Below are 17,278 nucleotides of genomic sequence, written 5' to 3'. Positions count from 1 at the left end.
ATCAAAGGAAATGCCAAAATTTATAGTTTGTGGTATTTGAACAAAAATGGAAAACATTTATACTTAAATGATTATGTGCTGAATATTTCTGAAAACTCCCCCAAATCAAATGTCAACAATAAAACCCACATACTGAAATTCAAGCAAATCAGGAATGTTTCACCATTTAGTTGACACATCTTAATCCACTTTTGAGGCCAATATTGATCATGTTCCTGCTGTGAGACATAATTGAATATAATATAATAGTGATAACCTGCCTCTTGATTAGCTTGATGTTTTTAAAATAAAATTCCCACAGTTTCTTGGACCAAGAACAAATATTATACTATCTAAAACTGAAACATTTTATTAAACCTAGTAACAAAAAACTAATTTCAATGTCCATATTGTTTTCTTCTCCATTTGTTGCATCATGTATTACTACATATCAATGCTTTGTGGCAAAAGCAGATGTGGAACTCATGATTAAAAACTTCATACCAGCCCTTTGATCTTCTGTGGCCGATGGCGGGGATACACCTTGATGTTGGTTGCCACCTGCCAATAAACCGAACAAAGAAGAAGAAGAACAAATGGTGAAGCTACTGTGAAAACAGTGAAGAGCAATTCTTTCAAGTGCTGAAGGGAAATGACAAGTCAGTGAAAACCACTGCTGTCTCATCAGTAAAGAGTGTGGAACAGGAACATTGTTGTTTTACAGTTGGCAGGGGGTTGAGGAGAGCCCTGAGAGGAGCTGTGTGTGTGTGTGTGTGTCTGTGTGTGTGTGTGTGTGTGTGTGTGTGTGTGTGTGTCTCAGGATGTCAGTGGGGGGCCTCTCCATCAAGATTTAAGACAGTAATTTGCCACCTCATTACCAACATTCAGCCCACAGGGAGTGAGAGACACCCTCAGGGTTCAAGAGAGAGAAAGAGGGGTTAAGATGTGAATCCCTTCACAAAGTAATGAAATCCCATGTGCTGATTGAGGGTTAGACAGGTTAAAGGTGAGATCACCAATCCTCTGGCTGCTGCGCAGTAGGTCCTCAGGTCTTAGGCAACATCAATACTACTAAGTTTTTGTTTGAAAACTGTATTTTCAAACTAAACTGATCTCTGCCTGCACAAGTGTTTTGGCTCCTTATCAGTTTCAATCCTCAGCGGTACTAACACGCCAGAAAATGCATACCACATGACCACACACAAACACTGGGCAAACACGTGCCGATGTTAACAGGTATGCATGCATGTCCCAATGGATACTGGAATTGTTGCAGATTACTTGAATAATAGTTTGTCTCCTATACATGTAAGCAGTACTATAAAATTACAAATTTAACTCACAACAGCTGCAAAAACAACAGGGTCAGCAATGCTTGTAATTGATTGTTGGTAGACAATGCTGGTGCCAGTAAATATTGACCGAAAAGACACATTCAGCCAGCGGTTATGAGAGTCTATAGCCATTTTCAGACATGACCTGCGGCTAAAATCCGGAGAATTGGCTACAGAGTTTACATGCAGCCTACCTTTCACACATGCAAAACACAGTGGGAGGTTTCCTGCACAGACGCGTTCACAACAGCAACCAATCCTCTGCATTATTCAGGCGAGTGGCGCAGCAGGCAGCGGCAGGAAGTAACATATTAACTCCGCTGTGGCGATCATGTCATTTTCTTGACAACACACAGACACAGACAGTGTTGGCTCTCACCATAATGACCTTGTGTCATTGTTTCCGAATATCTCAGTTTTTGCTTGTCCAGACTAAAATGCTGATGTATCAATCTATCAGGACCTGTTAAGAAAATACTGTAAATATTGGTTTCATTCAATAATTCAACAATATTTTGATGTGTATTTGAGTGGCATTAAGCAACAGATTCATCTGATATAGATACAATTCCTTGTGACATAAAAAAATATATATTTTTCAAACTGACAGTAATTCTTTTTTCATAAAATCATTATAAAATCATGAGAAAATAAATTAATACTGGCTCTTTTGAGAAGTTTCAGAATGAAAAAATAATGAGAACAAATAAACACCAATCAATCAAAGAACCATCTGATGCTGTCTCAAGAAATGCTCTGTGATATATCAATGTCTGTACTTGTTCTTCTTCCTTTGCTTCTATATAGAGGAGATATGTGGAAGACAAAACAAAGACAAACTGTTCAAACTGTTTTGTTCAAATATCTGATAGTTTGTATTTGTTGTCCTGTCTGTCTTCTATGTTGATGTCACTGTGATCCTGTCACTGCAATGTGACTGTAAATTTAGTTTTTCAATAAAAGGAGAATAATGTTATATTTATCACTATGCTGCTGCATTTAGCCACTTTCCTCATGAGAGTCACTGTAGTCTGATATTATCATTGAAATGAACTGATCTCTGCAGCTCTCTAACACAGGATATTGAGATATTTGAGAGCGAGATGTGAACCTTTTTACTCATTGACTCCCTCTATAATTTTTTCACATAATCCCAGAGTCCTAGTGTGTGTGTGTGTGTGTGTGTGTGTGTGTGAGAGAGAGGGGGGGGGGGGGGGGGGGGGGGAGACAGAGAGAGGGAGGACAAAAGACAGAAAACCTTGCATCCAGTTACAGGTGGTGGCATCTCAATAGGCCCAAAGAGGAAAGAGCTGCCTTTGAATGCCACATGAAAGGACAGGGAGGGATGGGATATCTGGGGATACCTTCATTTCTCTGACAGCAGTCGTGCATACAAATGGGAAGCTATGTAAGGAATCTCCTATTCCTTGCTCTCTCTCTCTCATGCCTTTGTGTAGCCTCTCTGTCTCAGTGAAGCGAGGAGGGCTGTTCTTCTGTGGTTTGATGCGCTCACTCTCCCATGCCACTGGGGTGTTAGAAGTCTTGTAGGACAAGAGTGATGACACCAACAGGGGCAGTGCAGTGTGTGTGTTTGTGTGTGTGTGTGTGTGTGTGCACGTCTCAAGGGTTAGAGGTGTACCGTGCCCAATCTATTCATCATTTGTCAATGCCATCTGCTGATCAATTAGGGAGAACAAGAGAGCCACTGACTCTATGTTTTCATGATATAATCTCAATAATCTCAATTTCATATAGTCAACCCCATGAATTCAGATAAATCAATAGACAGGTCACTAATTACTTTTTGTTGTGTCCTTGTGCAATGCCCCCGCTAAATATGCTTGTTTGGAAGTAGTTGTTTGTGATGTGATACTCTGGAGCTACTGAAAATAATTATTCCTTGTCATTAATGAGTGCTCCTCAATATACTGTAACTTTTTTATTTGTTTGTATGCTGAATGTTTTGTGCAGAGCTTTTTATTAACAGTCCGTCTGGTGCAGAGTGAAGTTTAAAACTGCGTTCATCCTCCTTAGTTTATCTACAGTTAAGATTTTATAGTCTTATATATATATGTTTTTTACGACATGAATCTGAATTTTATTTATTACTGTTAAGCAATCGACACAATCATCAGACACAAGTTCACAACTTTTGAAAAATAAAGGCACTAAGAAATTCAGCTTAATAAAAAGCATTACAGAAACAAAACTAACTGTGCTTTTACTTTGCAGACAATTTGCAACAGGGGAAGTATTTCTATGAATGTTGTTGCAATGTCTGTGTCAGTCCGATATGGTGAAATATGATAAGTGACTCATTTTGGAATCTCAACAAACCTTACGATGGAGTCCTGAACTAAGATAAACTCTGGTTCCCCGTCAGCACAGCCACCACTGTAGACAGCAAGATTTGCAGGATTTGCAGGGGCAATATTTAGGCTCTGGAAAGTATTCTCCAAAACAGCTGTGAGTCGATTACCAGCAGTGCAGATGGCATCCAGGGTTAATTTCTGTGACTTGCCCCGAAAGGCGAGGGCGCTTGCCCTGCGGTGAAGAAGAACAGGAGCTGGTCGGGTTGGCGCTGGATGCTGAGCATTTGCTGATTCTCGGTGCAGCCCTCCAGTCATGCACTGCAGGTCGGGCTCAGCCAGAAGTGCAACTGAATTGAGTAGGGGGAAATACCTCTCTTGAACATCCTCAAGTAAAATGAGAGATTTTAGCTGCTCATTTCATTTCTGAACATTGTACTTCCTGAAGGCCACGTCAAGTGTTAAAAATTTTGCATAGGTGTCCTGCGTTGGCTTATCACTCTCTACACAATCGGCAGTTCCTGGGGGTGCTTTAGAACTTGGCGGAAGCCTGCATGTTGGAGCAACTCCTCGCCCGGTCGGCGGCCACTCTTTTTGCCCACTGCCCGCTCCCCATTAGCTGGCATCACACTCCATTAGATTAAAGGCAGTGGATGATCCACAATCCTTTGTGGAAATGTTTGAGACAAAGGCGGAGGTGTATGGCTGGCCGATGGAGGAGTGGGCGGTGCGTCCTCTACCCCTGCTTTGGGAGAGGCTCACACAGTGGCGCTGGGTCTTCCGCTGTGAGCAATAGGGGAATACCCACATGTGAAGAGGGCTAACCTGGACCAACTGGGTCTGTCGCCTGGTGATCATCGCAATGGATTCCGTGAAACCCGGCTGGGCCAACGGTCTGAGGTGCTCCGCTGCGGAGGGCAAGATGCTTAAAAAGGTGGTGTTGGAGAAGTTTGTGGAGGGACTCCTGGACAGGACCTCAGCTTGGGTATGCTACCATAGACCCGGAAGATCATATTGCCGTCCATCCCGGTGGCCAGGGAGGTTGGCAGCCAATTGTCAACATCGATCCACCCGACTCCAGCCACTCGCAGGAGGACCCTCCCTACGGCAACGCTCCAGCACCACATCCTGGTTCGGCACTCACCATCTCCCCCACCTAACAACAGTAGCTTAGTGGTCTGTATATTGTACAACATTTGTATAGTGCTTGTTTCTTACTTTACCTGCAGGGATAAGAAAATAATGTTAGATACACTGAATATTATTTTACCTTTTCCGCCACTACCTGCATTCCAAATATTGTTGGGTGTGTGGCTTAGGTGCCCTAAACAGCTTTGTATTTTCTAGTAAGTCATTTATTCGTATTCATGTACAAAAGTGAATATTTTGTCAAATGTTTTAACCTCTGAATAAACACACCAGCGGTTAAATTGTGTCTCAAGGTCACGCACAAATTCAACATGAGTGTCCTGTTTCCTAAACCTCCCAAAGCGCTGCCTGTAGGCTTCAGGTACCAACTCATATGCTCTAAACACTTCTGCCTTGACTACCTCATATTCTTTACTGTCTGACTTTGATAGTGAAGCATCAGCCTCTTGGGCCTTACCCACCAAGACGCACTGGAGCAGGAGGGTACAATCTTCATCTGGCCAACATCTGGACTCTGCCACTCTCTTAATCAAAGAGAAAAATAGGTCTGGATTTTCTCTGTGAATTTAGGAACAAAGTTAGATGCCACATCAAATTCATATTTACTTTGAACAGCCCCCTCACCCACCTGTTTTCCTTCTTTTTTTTAATCAAATTTAGTCTATACTGCTGTAGTTCTACTTTAGCTAGTTCAGTTTTCTGTTTCATGACTTCCACTTCCAATTATTTTGCTGTTTAATTGTGTCATGTTCCAGCTGTAAGACTAGAAGTTATCTCTGTTGTTCAAATGTTAAAGCCACAGAAGTGACTACTGGTGAACTTACAGATTTCCTTTTCACATCCTACTTATCAATATTTCTGTGAAATTTGTTTTTCACAGCAATTTTCACATATTCTTTCAACCTTTTGTCAGGGATATCAATGCCAAAATGCTGAGCAATCTTTACCAGCTGATCCTTAGTACACTGTTCAAACAGCTCCTGTGAGGGAGACTTTATGAAATCTTCAACTAAGGAGGACATATTTCACAATACAGTGACCAAAACAGTGCAAATTACTTACCCAAGGCAAAGGTAAACCACTTACCAAACACCCAATTACAAAGGTCCAGTTATACAAACAACCAATAGCCACAACAATGGAGTCAAACCCACCACTAACTAAGACTATTACAAACCACTACCTACCTAACTCAACCCTAGTCCTCAGACAGCTAATTGTGGGGGGTACTTACACACTCAATCGCAGCGGGTTGAAGAGAAACTGATAAATCAGCAGCCCTCCAAAAGCCACTGCACATGTTCCGGAGAAGATTGCTACTACCCACGTTCGCCACCACACTAAGAATTACTACCATGGATTCCCTAAAAAAAAACATGGACTCCAACCAAAGGCCAAACAGTTTGACCACAACGCATTCGATTTAAACTGAGCCCAAGATTGACAAAAGCTCCTTCTAAAACCACAGATGCCAACCAACCAGTGGATTGTTCTCCAACTACCACAATGACTAAATTTAGTTTTCTCCCCAACCCAGAGAGCGGATGTCACCATGTTGCAGTAGCATTTTGCTGATGTGTTCTCCCCCTGCCCGGATGCACAAATCTCATACAACATCATGTTGAGACTTTCCCGGGTGGTGACGGTGCGTTCACAACCCCATCGGCTTCCTGATCACAAACGAAAAGTGGTTCAGAAAGAGTTTACAGCTATGCTAGAGATGGGTTGTAATAGAAGAGTCCAACAGTGACTGGTGTAGTCCCATCGTTCTTTTATCCTTGTAGAAGGATGGATCTATACAGCTCTGTAAGGATTATCACAAGGTGAATGACATTTCACAGTTTGACAGGCAGCTCCCCCTCTCCCCTTTCCCTCAACCCTTTAAATTTAAGGTGATCCATAGGCTGGGAACGCAGTTGGCTGTGACTGACTTCCTTTCCCGTTCAGAGAGGGGGGAGAAGGTTAAGCCGGACAGCTCCCCAGCCTAAGTCGGGTGGTAGGGGTATGTGGTAGTGGGGTGTGGACAGTGTCAGCTGCAAAAGTGAGAGTTTGGGGATGTGGTCTGGGGAACAGTGCCAAGGAGGCAGTCTGATTGAGCACAGGTGTTCTGCGTTGGCTAATCACTATCTCCCCTTTATCTGCAGTAGCGTGCTGGGGCAGTAGGGCCGCTCACCCACCCAGAGACTCTCCCAAACCATTGGGCAAAAGATGGCCATAGTACGGACAGGAGGAGGAATAGTGTGTTTTTGTATGTCTGAAAACACAAAAAATAAAAACATTCTTGAGCAACTCACGAGTACCGGGAGATCACTGGCGAGGGAACCCACAGGTAGCAGTGATATCTATTACAGACACCTTTTACCTAATTAACTGCTCTGATTAGGAAAAATGTTACAGTAATTTAAAATCATAACAAATAAAAACGAACTAACATTTTAGTAAATACCCTGATTACTTTACTAAGAAAACTGCAAAGGACCGTACTGAGTATGTGTGTGTGTCTGTGTGCGTGCATGTGCAAGTGTGTGTGTGTGTGTGTGTGTTTGCAATATAATCAAAGTCCTTTCAGCCCCAAACTCACATATGCATTTGTTGTGACGCTCCACACCCTTCTGTGGTTTGGAATCAGGCCCAGCCCTCCAATTTCCTTACAGTGGGATCAACGGCAGGTGGAAGAGCTTTGAACTTTGCAGCAGGTGGACCATCTTTGAACCTCCACACTGTGTCACCCATTCAAGTGCATATCTATGATATGGACTCACATGTCTGAAGTTCTGAAATAAATACTTACAAATATATCATCCCAGTTCATACAACACAAACTTTAGCCTTCCAGGGACATTATTCATTACATTCCTTTCCTTAAGGATGATTCTACCTTTAATCTTAAAGATGCAACACATAAGGTGTCACATTATGTTTTAGAGTTTCTAATTATTTGTCTGCAAGTAAAACCAGAGATATTTTCTTTTCTAAATGGATGAGTAAAAGCAAAAGAGCCTGACGACGCGTTCTATCTGTAATATAATGGTGTAAAAATCAACTAAGCAAAATGAAAATCTGTCACACAACTCTTCTCCAGCACACCATGCTTTGTCCAGCAAATGATTTCAGTTATCTTTTCTTCATCAGTGTGTTTCCTTTTATTCTATATAATACATTGATTTGCCATGTAATGAATTAATTAATAAAAATGTATTTGTATAGCCTATATTCACAAGATGCAACATCCTCTGCCCTTAACCCTCAACAAGAGTAAGAAAAAGCTACAAAAAAATATATATTAACAGGGGGAAAAAATGTAGAAACCTCAGAGAGAGCCACATGTGAGGCTCTCCCAGGACTGACAGAAGTGCAATAGATGCCTAAACACATCAACAAAATAACAGTATTTACAACATTGATTAAAAGAAAATGTTTTAAGCATAATGGAAAGGTCAATGTTTAAAGTATTTATACATAGTACTAGATTACTAGATTTACAGTTGTTCATTTCATTTCAATTCAATTCAATTTCATTTGTATAGCGCCAAATCATAATATACATTATCTCAAGGTAAAGACATTTAAAACATTTTTTTGCAGAAACCCAACAGTTCCCACAATGAGCAAGCACTTTGGCGACTGTGGAGGAAAGTTCTCAAAGGAATCCTGCTCAATCTTTTCTTAAGATAGCACTTGTTAATATTCAAGCAGTACATCAACATTTAATTCGAGTTGTATGGTTTCATTGGTTGAAGTTATGAAAGTGTTTATTAATGTACATTATTTGTTACAACTTCTCCTGTGAAGTTTATCATAGCAGCAATTTTTTTAATTATCTACATTACGTTACATTTCATTTAGCTGACGCTTTTATCCAAAGCGACTTACAATAAGTGCATTCAACCATGAGGGTACAAACCCAGAACAACAAGAATCAAGCAAGTACAATTTTCTTCAAGAAAGCCAAACTACAAAGTGCTATAAGTAAGTGCCATTTAAGTGCTAATAAAGTGATACTTTATTTTTTTTTATTTTATCCAAGGTATAGTCGGTGGAGATGTGTCTTTAGTCTGCGGCAGAAGATGTGTAGACTTTCTGCTGTCCTGATGTCATTGGGGAGCTCGTTCCAACATTTAGGAGCCAGGACAGCAAAGAGACAGCAACCTAAACTGTTTCTATCTACAGGAGGAGGAGTTCGCAAATTTATTTATTTATTCATATATTCTGTTTAAAACCAGATTAAAGTCTTCGTCTAGTTTAAATCATGTATTGCATGTCTATCTGATTTCCGATGAAATGTTAAAGGAGTACAATATTATCCAAAACAACAGAAATGGCTTTTGGTCTTTAATTGTACAGTTTACCAATCAAAATTTGTCTTTCCTTGCTGGCTGGTTTATGACAGTATATTCACATGAAAAAACTGCTCTTAGATGTTGGAAGCACATCACTGACCTATCATCACATTTTACAGTAATACCATTAATGTGCTACACTCTTTCAGTTTGGGACAAACTTAAAGACAACAAAGCTGAAAGCAAAAAAGACCGGACTAACAGAGAATGCCAACTAATGTGTATTTCTACTAAAATAAACATTGCTTGGAATGTGTCTTTAAAGCAGCATAAGTTACATTAGTGCTGAAAGGCCAAAGAGGGAAGGAAACAGTTCAGAATGTGGATGGAGAGACATGTAAGACTGTAAAGGGATGTAGGGCTTATAGAACTTTGTAAATCAAAGCAAACATCAGGTAACTCCCCTCTGGTCATCAGTTGTGGATAGGGTGAATTTGGGTAATCTGGGATATTTTTTGCAATTTAGATTTCTATGACTTATTCGAATATCTGTTTTACACATTAGATCAACATAGTATACTTTACTGTAATCCTTAAGACGACATGGTACAGCTCTTAGTGTTCTTTGTGCTAACCTGGGACAGGTAACTTTGTAATTTGAGACACTTGTATTAAAATAAAAAAATAAAACCAAATCACCTTGCTTTATAAATGCCAAGCTCAATATTACCAATATTAAAAAAGCATTATTAAAATATCACTAAGAAAATGAATAAGAAATGCATATTATTCATAGAAATGTCATCGATTCATATTGACATGTAAAAGTTATAAAAAAATATTTTCATAAAGAACCCTAGCCTAGATAAAGAAACTATAAAATTAATTTAGAACATTAAAGTTGTATTACATTATCAATCATATTTGATAAAGTGGGACAACTGAAAAAATGTTTGAAAAAAATAACATTTCAACAACAGCTCAAAGCATATTTTGTTGCTTGAATACATCACAAATATAATTTGATAACATTGTCTTATTTATTACATATTTATATCCTTAAAATGTATCTTGTCAAAATCCTATGCTATTGACCTTGTCATGCAATTCCAAGGGGGAGCTTCTGACTGATACTTGACCAGCCTCTTTCTGTGACATCACCCCCATTAAGTCATGTGATTTGTACACTATTTTTCGGGATGCATTATAGGAAACAATGAGTGCACTATATAAGGTATACAAAACTTCACAGCCCTGTTGACTAGATTTAGTTAGAACAGGAAATAAACCGATTGGAGTTTAGTTGCCCCACATTACCCAGTGCCCCGGTTACCCCAATTCTCCCTATCAAACATAAAAAAAAATCTGTGTGAGAAGAGCTGACTGTGACTGGGGACTCAAGATTAGACTATTTACATATCACAGACTATGATTTTATCAGCTGACAGTTAGAAACAACTAACCCAGGCTGGAACAAACCCAGTCCAGTAGACACCGATTGGAACATGTATATAGAGTACAAACACCATTTAAATATATTCATTTATAACTATATACTAAACTATTTATTGAGGGTCTTGGACCAAAGGGCACTCAGTAGTGCTTTTTAGTGCCTTTTAAAAAGAAAATTAAGATCAATGCATTATTCCCTGGGCAATTGGTGAAAATGTCAAAAAAGCTCTAGCTCATATTGTTAATGTTAATGTTGTTTTTGTGTAATGCTAAGGTGTTTAAGAAAGGAGGGAAAGTATCTAAATTGTTCCTTTATAAAACTGTGTTTTTCAGAAAGGCTACAGTAACCAAGATAACCAGTGGTTGCCAAACTGGTTTCATGAACCTGACATTGAGTTCTTTGAACTTCACCTCCACCAGATGAGAATTCAGTAGAATCTTTGGGATGTGGCAGAACAGGAGATTGACAGCATGAATGTGTAGATGGCAAATCTGCACGAATGACATGATGCTGTCATGTCAACATGGTGCAGAATATAAGGGGAATGCTTCCATTGTTTCATGTTTTAGTGAATCCATGATACAAAGAACTGAGGCTAATTGAAAGCAAGGAGAGGAACTACCCAGCATTAATGTTCGATTAATATTAGATTCCTAAATGCTCAATGAGTGTATGAAGTAATAATATAGTAAACATTATTATGAAACAGGCCATTCTGAAAAACAAGTACTTTCATAAATTTGGTGCTGTCTATTGCTAATACTACTTCTTTCACCAATGTGAGTCTTATTGTTAAGTAACGGGGCAATGCAATGTATAGTCAAGGCCTAGACATAGCAACGTAAAGAGATGAGAGCATCAATGAGGAGAGACAGTAGAGGGACATAAAGGCACAGGGAGAGGGGTTGTCTGTGTTTCTCACAGATGAAAGACAGTCAGCAACAAGGAGGAGGAGAAGTCTTTTCTTTTGCGGATGAAAACAAAAATCAGCGGGCTAAAGCTAAAGAGGGTGTTCGTGTGCCGGCGGGCTATGTTCAAAGGACACACCTGTTGTTTGGCCTGTCAGAGTCATCAGTCTGTCCGTCTGTCTGTCTCACCACACACAGATGCAAGAAGCAAGCCCTTCAAACAAGCCACCACACCCACACCCACACACACACACAAACACACACACACACACACAAACACTAAAGAAATATTCCATCTAACATATTAAAATCACCTTTAGGCCTGTAACCTGGCCTTCCTTTTATTAGCTTTTCCTTTGCAGAGGCAGTGTGACACAGTATAAAGGCCACAGTGAACATGAGTGAAGTTAAAATGTTTTCTGTATTCAGTTTTAATATTTAAAATAGTTTAATACTCAACAGTTCAAACAGACAATGGTTTTCTTTCGTAGTCACTAGCTTTATCACAAGGCAACAACAAAGGAATCTATACCACAATGTGCATGTTTTATATGCTACTATAGTTTCTAGTATATATTTAGAATAACACACACACACATGCACACACACACGCAATAGCTGGTGACAAGGACTTAGTTTCAGTATACCTACAACTCCCTCCTTTCACATTTGAGGGAGGGCTGTCTGTATCATGGATTGATAAAGATCTATCAGCAAACAACAAACTAGTAGAATTAATAGTTATTAGATGAGGAGCCTACAATCAAAATGATGCAGTTACTGTGGCAGGACACTACAGGCAAAAACATTGTTCTTTCATGTACTGGTCAAGTTTGAGATTCTGGTCTGTTTTGGTTCCATGTCTTCTTTCACTCTTAAAAAAAAGAAAACTTTCAAATATACACATTTAAATGGCGTTTATTCTAATGCCCTCTGTCTGTCTGCATCTGTAGATTTCCCCAAACAAGCTAATCTGCATATTTAAACATAACATTTCAGGGCAAAATACTGTCTTGTTGTAAGTCATTAACTGGAGAGGTTCTGTGGTGATGTTTTAGTAAAAGTTTGTTATCCTATGCACCTGCATCCTATGCACCTGCAGTGCCAATTGGTGCATTTTAATTAGTTAATGCCTAAATTGCATATCAAAGTGGCCTTTGTGATGACATCATTAGATACAAATTTGAATATATACACCTGTTGTGTCTCCCCTTAAGTGCAGTACATTATCCTGTATGCCCTAACTTATTACTTGTGTGTACATTAGCAAGACACATTAGCAAGACACAAATTAACTATATTTGTTTTTGTCGTTTGGCAAATTAGCTTTTAACTTGAGGCACTGGTGGCTTAGTCTTTGTTCATCACCACTCAGCTCAGTGACTGTGATGACTGTGTGCTCAGTAGAGGTGTGCATCATCACTAGCCTCACGATTTGATTACGATTTAGCAGTCAACGATTCAAATGCACCAAGATGCATCTTGGTACATTTGAGGTGCGTCTGTGGCTGAGGGGTAGAGCGGTCGTCCTCCAACCTGAAGGTTGGCAGTTCGATCCCCAGTCTTCCCCATCTGCATGCCGACGTGTCCTTGGGCAAGATGCTGAACCCCGAACTGCCCCTCATAGAACAACAAAGTGCTGCTAATAGATGCACTGTATGAATGTGTGTGTGAATGGTTGAATGTAAAACTGTACTGTAAAGAGCTTTGAGTGGTCATCAAGACTAGAAAAGCACTATATAAATACAAAACCATCTTGATGCTTTTCAATATATCACATCCACAATTTCCTATATTACTGCACATAGCTGCATTTTCATCAGTTAATACAATCAGTCAGACAAATACGAACTCCGTTTTTATTTAGAAAGTGCTTTACGTATTATAGACGTTGTATGTAAGTGTGCTGTAATTTAAAAATAAGGTTTTCATCACATTTCACCCCTTCTCCCTACCCCTTAGCCCTTCCCCTCCATTTTGCGCATTCACATAGAGGGCCTATTGTTTGGGCTGTACAGCCCTTGAAACTTTCATTGATCTCAATGATTCACCTGCATTAGAATAGATGTTATTAGGATATTATAGGTTTGTCACTTTAGTAACTGTAAGCAATAGCATTGGTTTATTTAAGATCTCAACATTGTTATTACAATGACATCCCTGACAAACCTTTGTGCTGCATCTGTTTATATTGACGACTACTGTGATGACAGTGGTCAGTGCTCTCCACACTGAATTGACATTCATTCAGTTTAGACTTGTGTGCTGCAGCTAAGGCTTAAAAGAACAAACTATGATTATAGCCTTTACTGTATTAAAAGGGCCCCGCCTTGGCAGCTCCACTGCACTGAGGGGCATTACGGTTGTTTGTTGTTTTCTAATCACTCACACTTGGAGCTGATCTCTATAAAAACCGGCTGAATTCATATTTATGTTCCTGGATAAACGGGGCGTCGCTTCTTCTGCAACAATTATTTCTACAGGAGTGTGTGTGTGTGTGTGTGTGTGTGTCTGTCTGCTCATCTCTGTTACTCTTCACACATGAACTGATAATCACATGGGATATTCACCATCTAGTTCTATATTCTAAAATAGTTATTAATGGGTGATGTTGGATCATGACTCCAGATCGTTCAGGTCACTTTAACCCTGATGTCCTGACTGTGCGTGTCATCTTACATCTTACATTACATAACATATCATTTAGCTGACACTTTTATACAAAGCAACTTACAATAAGTGCATTCAACCATAAGGGAACAAACCCAGAACAGCAAGAATCAAGTAAGTACAATTTGCTTTAAAAAAAAAAAAACTACAAGTGCTACATGTAAGTGCAATATATAAGTGCAACTAACTTTTTCAAATTTTGTATACATAAACACCTGAGTTGACGATGGTTATTATTATCTTCTTAACCAAGGTGTAGTCGGAAGAGATGTGTCTTTAGCCTGCAGCGGAAGATGTGATGACTTACTGCTGTCCTGATGTCAATGTGGAACTCGTTCAACCATTTGGTTGGACAGCAAACAGTTTTGATTTTGTTCTTCTTTCTGATGTTCTCCATTACACGTGGCATCTATTGCACTTATGTCTGTCCCGGGAGAGGGATCCCTCACATGTGGCTCTCTCTGAGGTTTCTACGTTCTTTTTACTGTGTTAAAAAAAATGTGGGTAGTTTTTCCTTACTCTTGTTGAGGGTTAAGGGCAGAGGATGTCACACCTTGTTAAAGCCCTATGGGATAAATTGTGATATGTGAATATGGGCTATACAAATAAAATTTGATTGATTCATTGATTGATTGATTTTGTTGAGTGGCTAGCCTGCAGTGAGGGAGCAGCAGGCCGATTGGCCGATGCAGAGCGGAGTGGACGGGCTGGGGTTTAAGGTTTGACCATGTCCTGGATGTAGACTGGGCCTGATCCGTTCACACCACGGTACGCAATTACTAGTGTCTTGAAACAGATATGGGCAGCCAGTGGTAACCAGGAGGAGCGGTGTAGTGTGAGTGAACTAAGGTCGGTTGAAAACCATTTGAGCTGCTGCATTCTGGATGAGCTGCAGAGGTCGGATGGCACTAGCAGGTAGACCTGCCAGGAGGGAGTTGCAGTAGTCTAGGCGTGAGATGACCAGGGCCTGGACCAGAACCTGCGCCACCTTCTGAGTGAGAATGGGACGTCTTCGCCTGATGTTGTGCAGCATGAATCTACAGGAGCGGGTTGTTGCAGTAATGTTGGCAGTAAGGGAGAGTTGACTGTTGAGTGTCACACCCAGGTTCCTAGCAGTCTGGGTGGGGGCTACCACAGAGTTGTCAATGGTAATAGTAAGGTCATGGATGGGAGAGCCTTTCCCTGGAAGGAAAAGTAGTTCGGTCTTGTCAAGGTTAATTTTCAGGTGGTGTGCAGACATCAACTGAGAGATGTCAGTCAGACAGGCAGAGATTCGTGCTGCTACCTGTGTTTCAGATTGGGGAAAAGAGAGGATTAGTTGGGTGTCATCTGCTTAGCTGTGGTAGGAAAAGCCATGTTAGTGAATGACAGAGCTGAGAGAGTTGGTGTACAGAGAGAAGAGGAGGGGACCCAGGACGGAACCTTGAGGGACCCCAGTAGTGAGACGACAAGGTTCTGACACAGTTCCTCTCCAAGTTACCGGTAAGTGCGGTCGTTGAGGTACGATGAGAGCAGGGAGAGTGCAGAGCCTGAGACACCCAGGTCCTGAAGGGAGGAAATAAGGATCTGGTGGTTCACTGTGTCAAATGCAGCATAAAAGTCTAGAAGGATGAGGACAGAGGAGAGAGGGGCAGCTCTAGCAGTGTGAAGTTGCTCAGAGACAGCAAGGTGGGCCGTCTCAGTTGAGTGGCCTGCCTTGAAACCAGACTGGTGAGGATCAAGAAGGTTATTATGGTGGAGATAGGAGGAGAGTTGATTAAAGATAGCATGCTTGAGTGCTTTGGAAAGAAAGGGAAGAGAGACAGGTCTGTAGTTGTTGAATTTTCTTCAGGAGAGGGTTTACTCTTGCCTCCTTAAGATAGTTAGGGAAACAGCCAGTTGACAGGGAAGTGTTAATGAGATGGGTGAGAAAAGGAAGAACGTGGAAGGAGGAGGGGGGGGTTGGAAAAGTTGGAGATGAGTTATTTGGGGTTGTAAAAAGAGGATTCTATTTAAGTTTGATAAAAGGAGCTTTTGGCTGCAGAAATAGAGGCAGAGAAGTAAGAGAGAAGAGATTGATAAGTGAGTAGGTCATCATGGTGTTTACATTTTCGCCATTTCCTTTCTGATGGCAACACTGTTGTGAGGAGAATGGACTTTGCTTGAGATTTTCAAATAGTCCAACTTCTTGGTCCCTCCCCACTCCTCTTGAGAGTAGGCTGTCATGAAAATGCAGGCTGGTAACCACAGCAACTAAATTAATTGATTGATAAAAGGGAAACAGGAGCTGGAAATAACATATTTTCCAGTGACTACTGCTAGATGAGCTAGTTGACGTATGTGTGAGCTAGTTGACGTATGTGCCTTTAGAATTAAACAGTGTTTCTGAAAAGTACAGTTAAATTAGCGTCACCTTGACCTGTCCCTCTAGGGACCTTAGTGTTAAGGCCAGTACACATGTGGAAAATTACGGAGGATTGCATATGAACAAGCTATAGTGGTAACAGTGCATCTAAATGCATCTGGCCACCTCTCTTCGGAACTGTACTCCTCTCAGTCCACCAGGTACTGGAGGCCTCTTTCTCAGAAGCGAAGCAGGCGACAAACCGTGTAGGTGAGTCTCCCATCGATGAACCAAGGAGGTGGTGGGGGCATAGCAGCAGGTACCAAGGTGCTGTCCCAAAGTGGTTTCACTCGGGACACATGGAATGTGGGACAGATGTGCATGGACTGGGGAAGCTTAAGTCTCAGAGCCGCTGGGTTGATAGCCTTCTGGATTTTGAAGGGAGTGATGAACTTGGTTGCCAGTTTCCTGGAGTCTACCCTAAGAGGCTGGTCCCTGGTGTAGAGCTACAACTTCTGCTCAGCCTGGTAGGTGGGAGCTTCGGAGAGGTGATGGTTGGCAGAGGCAGAATAGCGGTCAGCAAAGCGCAGCAGTGGAAGATGAAGGGCTGGTCGGATGGACAAGGGACCTCCTTATCTAGTGCCCAAAAGAGCGGAGGCTGAGACCAAAGGCACACTCGAATGGGGTCAGTCCGGTCGCAGAACTGGTCAAGGAGTTTTGGGCAGACTCCACCCACAAGAGATGCTTGGACCATGTATCGCAGGGCTGTCTCCAGCTCTTAGTTCCCAGGTTCAGTCTGGCCATTGGACTGTGGCTGGAACCCAGGAGATGGCCCCAATCAATATGCAGATCCCCCTCCAGAACGTTGACGTG

At 41.1% G+C, this 17,278-nt stretch overlaps 1 long non-coding RNA gene across 1 annotated transcript in view; it reads right to left on the bottom strand.

The window, feature by feature from the left end:
* Window positions 1-609: 609 nt before the first annotated feature.
* The window catches only part of LOC117759461, a 28,524-nt gene continuing 11,855 nt past the window's right edge, over window positions 610-17,278 (bottom strand). The window contains exons 2-3 of the long non-coding RNA XR_004613479.1: window positions 14,135-14,141; window positions 610-621 (exon numbers count right to left, since the gene is read on the bottom strand). This is a non-coding gene — a long non-coding RNA (uncharacterized LOC117759461). The remainder of the gene's footprint in view (window positions 622-14,134; window positions 14,142-17,278) is intronic.

This window comes from Hippoglossus hippoglossus, chromosome 3 (assembly GCF_009819705.1).
Source record: "Hippoglossus hippoglossus isolate fHipHip1 chromosome 3, fHipHip1.pri, whole genome shotgun sequence".
In the NCBI taxonomy this organism is placed as follows: Eukaryota; Metazoa; Chordata; class Actinopteri; order Pleuronectiformes; family Pleuronectidae; genus Hippoglossus; species Hippoglossus hippoglossus.
This window is presented reverse-complemented; position numbering and strand designations above follow the sequence as displayed.